At 34.1% G+C, this 6,000-nt stretch overlaps 1 protein-coding gene across 1 annotated transcript in view; it reads right to left on the bottom strand.

Moving 5' to 3' along the window:
- ARHGAP24 (Rho GTPase activating protein 24) overlaps window positions 1-5,681 on the bottom strand; it is a 666,840-nt gene extending 661,159 nt beyond the window's left edge. The window contains exon 1 of the mRNA XM_086704652.1: window positions 5,654-5,681. The gene's annotated coding sequence lies outside the window, so the exon portion shown is untranslated. The remainder of the gene's footprint in view (window positions 1-5,653) is intronic.
- Window positions 5,682-6,000: the final 319 nt, after the last annotated feature.

A 6,000-nucleotide genomic window follows, 5' to 3' on the forward strand; every position in this document is an offset into this window, starting at 1 on the left:
CCATATAAAACAAGCCGAGAAGCCTTTTGGAGCCAAGGTAGCCCTTGAAGACTGCCCAGTCCTTATCCATGGTACATCACCTATGCTGAGAAGTCATGTTATCTATCCTTCTTGCTAGTATCTGGTGACCTTCTTTGATTGCTGTCAGCACTTCAACCACTGACCATAAAATAGGCTGTACATGCCCTAAATATTTACTTAGTCCACCAAACAACCTACCCTCCATTCAATATTCAACTGAATATTGAATTCAAAATTCAACTACAAAATGCTATAATACCATTATAGACAGAAGAACAAAGGCTTGAAATGCCTGTATTGGTGGTGAAGGATCGGGAAGATTTTTAAGAACTGTCATCTAAGTTGAGTTTTAAAAGTTGAGGAAGTTTTGCAGCTTGCTGATAGTTTACTACAACAACAAAAATAACAATTTTTATGTTCTTTTAAGTGACAATCGTTCTAAATGCTTTGGAAAAGAATAGTATGGGATAGTGATAAACCATTTAAAATAAGAATATACACATTGAGGAGCTCCTGGGTGGCTCAGTCGGTTGAGCGTCCAACCTCGGCTCGGGTCATGATCTTGGCTGTCCATGAGTTCAAGCCCCGCGTCGGGCTCTGTGCTGACTGCTCAGAGCCTGGAACCTGTTTCAGATTCTGTGTCTCCCTCTCTCTCTGCCCCTCCCCCACTCATGCTCTGTCTCTCTCTCTCTGTCAATAATAAACATTAAAAAAATTAAAAAAAAAAAAAAAAGAGGGGCGCCTGGGTGGCTCAGTCGGTTGAGCGTCCGACTTCAGCTCAGGTCACGATCTCACGATCCATGAGTTCGAGCCCCGCGTCGGGCTCTGGGCTGATGGCTCAGAGCCTGGAGCCTGCTTCCGATTCTGTATCTCCCTCTCTCTCTGCCCCTCCCCCGTTCATGCTCTGTCTCTCTCTGTCTCAAAAATAAATAAATGTTAAAAAAAAAAAAAAAAAAAAAAAAAAGAAAAGAATATACACATTGATTAAAAATGAAGTCTTTGGGATCAGGCTGCCTAAATTTGTATCCCTGGTATCCACTTCTTAATAGCTCTGGAATCTTGGGCAAATTTCTTACCTTCTATGTGCTTCAGTTTCCTCATCTATAAAAAGTAATGGCATGGGAGATATAAAAAAGATGCAAATCAAACTTCTAGTGATGAAAACTACTATATCTGAGGTAAAAAAATACACTAGATGGAATAAACAATGATTTGGACATTACAGAAGAAAAGATTAGTAAAATTGAAGGCATAGCATTAGAAACCATCAAAAATGAATCAGAAAAACAAAAACAAAAACAAATGAAGAGAACATCAGGAACTATGAGACAGCCTATGAAGTGTATGATGTAATTGTAAGTAGAGTCCTTAAAGAAGAGTGGAGACAGAAGCAATCAATATTTGAACCAATGACTGAAAAAGGTCCAAATTTGACTTAAAAATATATTTATAAGCTTATAGATCCAAGGATCTCTATTAACCTCCAAAACAAGAAACAAATAAACAAAAAATACTATCAAGGCACATCAAAATCAAATTGCTTAAAATAATGATAAAGACAAAATTTTAAAAGCAGTCAGAGAAAAAAGACACAGCACACACAGAAGAACAAAGATGAAAATGACTACAAGTTTCTCATTAGAAAAAATACAAGTTGGAAGACAGTGGAGTGCTGCCTTTAAAGTACTGTCATACTAAAACAAAAATATCTTTAAAACTGAAGGGGAAGTTAATGTTTCCTTCTCAGATCAGAAACAGGCAAGCATGACCACTCTCACTAGTTCTATTGAAATTTGTCTTAGAGGTGCTAGGACGTGTGGTAAGACAAGAAAAGTAAATAAATGGCATACAGATTAAAAAGTAATAAGTAAACTATCTTTATTTGCAGATGACACAATGACCATGTAGAAAATTCTATGGAATCTAACAGAAAGCTACTAGGACTAATTGGTGAGTTTTGCAAAATTGAAGGATACAAGAAAAATACATCAATATCAATTATATTTTTATATACTAGCAAAGAGCAATCAGATATTAAATTTTAGTGCCATTTGCAATAACCTAAAAAATAAGAAATGCTTAGAAATAAATCTGTCAAAAATATGTAAGACCTATACACCGAAAACTAGAAAGTATTGCTAAGAGAAATTAAGAAGACCTAAACAAATGGGAGGATTTACTATGTTCATGGAACAAAAGATTCAACATTGATAAGATGTCAATTCTCTCCAAATGGATCTACAGTTTCAATGTAATCCTAATCAAAAGTATAGCATGCCTACTTATGAAGATCAATAAACTGATTCTAAAGTTCATGTGCAAATGAAAAGGACCAAAATAGCTAAAACAACTTTACATAAGAAAAACAAAGTTTGAAGACTTAGATTTGGGAGTTTCAAAAGTTGTATAAAGCCACGGTAATTAAGACAGGGTAGCACTAGTGGCAAAACAATAAACTATGCTCAAAACTTCACCCCACATATAAAAATTAACTCAAAAGTTATTACAAACTTAAACGTAAAACCTAAATTTAAAAACTTCTAAAAAAAACCATAGGAGATAGTATTTGTGACCTTGACCTAAGCAAAAAGTTCTAAGATATAACACTAGTGGCATAACCCATATTTTTTTAACTGATGAACTAGACTTCATAAAAATTAAAATGTCTACTCTTTGAAAGACACTGTAAAGATAATGAAAACATACCATAGGTTGAGAAAATACTTGCATACAGAAAATATTTGCTAATCATATGGGATTAAGGACTTGTATCTAGAATATATATGACTTCCAAAACTAAATACAAAAACAATTTGAATTAATTAATTAAAGCAATAGTTTGAGCAGACACTTCACCAAGGAAGAGATACAGATGGCCAAAAAGAACATGAAAAGATGGTCAGTATCATATGTCATTGGAAAAAATGCAAATTAAAGACACAATGAGCTACCACTACATACCTATTAAATTTATCAAAACTGAAACACTGAACATATCAAAGGTTGGCAAGATGTGGTGCTACTAGAACTCTCATACACTGTTGTTGGGAATGTAAAATGGTAGAGTCACTTTGAAAAAGTTTGTCAGTCTCCTGAAAAATTAAATACCCACCTATCATATGACTCACCCATCCTACTCCTTAGCGTTTACCGAAGAAAATGAAAGAAGACGTCCATAGAAAGACCTGAGCATAATTGTTCATGGAAGCTTTATTTGTAGGAGTTAAAAGCTAGAACCAACCCAAACATCCCTAAATAAGTGAATGGATGAACAAATTGTAGTGGAGTACTACACAACAGGAAGAAGATGTGAACCACTGATACATGCAGCAACAGGGATGAAATGCAAAATAATTATGCTGAGTAAAACCCAGATGAAAAAGAATATACAGTATATGACTCCATTTACATATAGTTTTTGAAAATGGTAGCTAATTTGTAGTTCAAGAAAACAGAGTAGTCATTGGGTATAGGCTGGGGAAGGCAAAAGGGAGGAAATTCCAAAGGGCATTAGGAGATGTTTAGCAGTAACAGATGTGTTCATCATCTTTACTGTGGTGATGGTTTCACTGTTTATACCTAGGTCAAAACTTATCAAATTAAGTATTTTAAATATGTGGTGTTCACTGTGTGCCAATTATGCTTCAGTGAAGCAGTTTAAAGAGATAAGAATTTATAGCACCACCAAGACGACAGTGGAAAGGCACAGTAGAGACAGATTTCTGCTTCCCAGGGAACACAGGAATTTTTCATAAATTCATAAAGTAGAAGCCCTCAATCACTCTCTACATACATGACAACTGTGTAAGGAGACACACAAATACACATATTTTCTTTTTCAATCACCTAGCTGCCAGAAAGGTAATATAATGCCAGGATAAGCATATTGAACCTTCATTAAATACAAAGACGTATTCTTTTTTCTCATGGTAGCTCACTGAAAATTAAACACATGCTACTGGATGTGGCCTGTCATTCATCCTGCTGCTATTGTGGGAGTTCTCAGGCAGCTGAGGCCACAGAGGGCAAAGATGCCAACAATTTACATATCATATTAAGCATGCGATGACAGAATTGCCAGGCAACTTTAATTTTCAGCCAAAGGTGCAGAATAGAAAAGGAAAGTGCACTTAATGTGTTTCATGGGGACATATACATGACAGAGCATTCCAGAAATTCCGTTGTTTAAAATAAATATATAATCTGGATAAAGTCTCAAAAAACTGCAATGGTGCTGCCTCTGGGAAATAGAAACAAGACAATAAAAGAAAGGTTTATGTTTGGGAATGGCTTTTTATATGCTTGGAAGTTGATGTCATGTGCACAGCATACATTTTCAAGAGAAAAATAAATAATAAAAATATTTCAATGAAGCACAGCTCTGCCACCAGGATTGATGTCTCTGGGTCAATGCCAGGGAATGGGTCTGGCACTGGAGCTCCCCTCTTCAGGTCAAAATAGCTCTCTCTCGCTCTCTCTCTCTCTTTAATCTTAAGTTTAAATTTTTATTATTTTTTAATTTACTGCTGCATCTACAAATTCTATTTGACATATTAAGATGGTGTACCACTTGGAAAGATAATTGGGGAATGGTGGCTGGTAACCTTCTAATTACAAATGGGGTTGAGATATAAATTACTAATATTCAGTGTGACCCTTCTCCCCCTGGCTATAATAGTTGTGGAAACAAAAGTTAATCCAATAGATTGTTTTTTCATCTGTAACTTCAGGGCTGGCTTTATCCTTGTGTGTGGTTATAGCTAATTTACATTCACTTGGCATCTTTTGAAAATGTTCTTTATATACTGCATTAATGTCAACTGTTTTCCATATAGAAAGAAAATTTGCACTGTTACCATCTTCAGACATGTCACCGAAAGATATTTTTTCTCCATCATTTAGTAACTTTGCATTCTATTAGAAAAGTTTCCAAAATGTTAGCAGGCATCCATTATCAGGTCAGATACCGTTTACTTTCAATTTTTCATATGTATAAGTGAAGAATGGTATAAATATTCTTTGTTCTATTTTCTTCTTGACAAATTCTACTGGATAAAAAACTGCTAATATTTAAGAAAACCTAATTAGAGATTTTATACATGTATAAGCACTCATAAGAAAAGCAGCATCTGTCTTTAGCCACTTTTTTTAAAAAGGAAAGAAAGGAAAAAGAAATTAAAAGAACATAAGAGACATATGTTAAGTTATTCTTTACAAATCTGCATAAACCCAGGTTATACCTAATAATGGTATAATCTCCTTTACGGTACCTGTTAACTCTTTTTAACAATAATATATTTTCAGCAATAATGTGTTGCTTTTGTTTACTACATCATCAAAGGGACCTGGGTATACAAATCAAATTGGTCAATGGCTAAAGTTCAAAGAGCAATTATTGGGCCAAATCTATTACCAATTATTCTCAAACATACCTGGCTTCAAAACCAGACTTCATCACTGACTAACTCTGAAAATTTGAACAACAAACATAAGATCTATGGCATAAGCATCTATGATACTCACTTTTCTCATCTATAAAATGGGACAGAAACCTAGGCTTATTATAAATTTTAAACTAGACTATTTATATAAGATGCTTGGTATATGGTAGGTATTCAACTCATGTTCTTACCTTACCCTTCAGAATTATAAGCAGCAGACCCAACTCAACCAGTATTCTAAAAAGGAAAAAAAATATATTGAAACATTTTCTGCTACTGATTCAATCTTAACAAATGTGTTTGGTTTAATGGGTCAATACTAGATCACATACATATGTTTATACAGTTTATGCATTCAGTAACTAGGTCTTATGCATTCTATTACTGGAAACATAGTTTCAGAACATCATTCTCATAAATATATATATATTTATTTATATAAAAACTTTGTGGGAAGTAGTTCCATATCAGCTACATAATATGATTTTGTGCATGTTTGAAAATAGTTTTTAAGTTATATGTTATTATTTAAATACCA

The sequence above is a fragment of the Puma concolor genome, chromosome B1, assembly GCF_028749965.1.
Source record: "Puma concolor isolate L17-30 chromosome B1, mPumCon1.1.hap2, whole genome shotgun sequence".
NCBI lineage: Eukaryota > Metazoa > Chordata > Mammalia > Carnivora > Felidae > Puma > Puma concolor.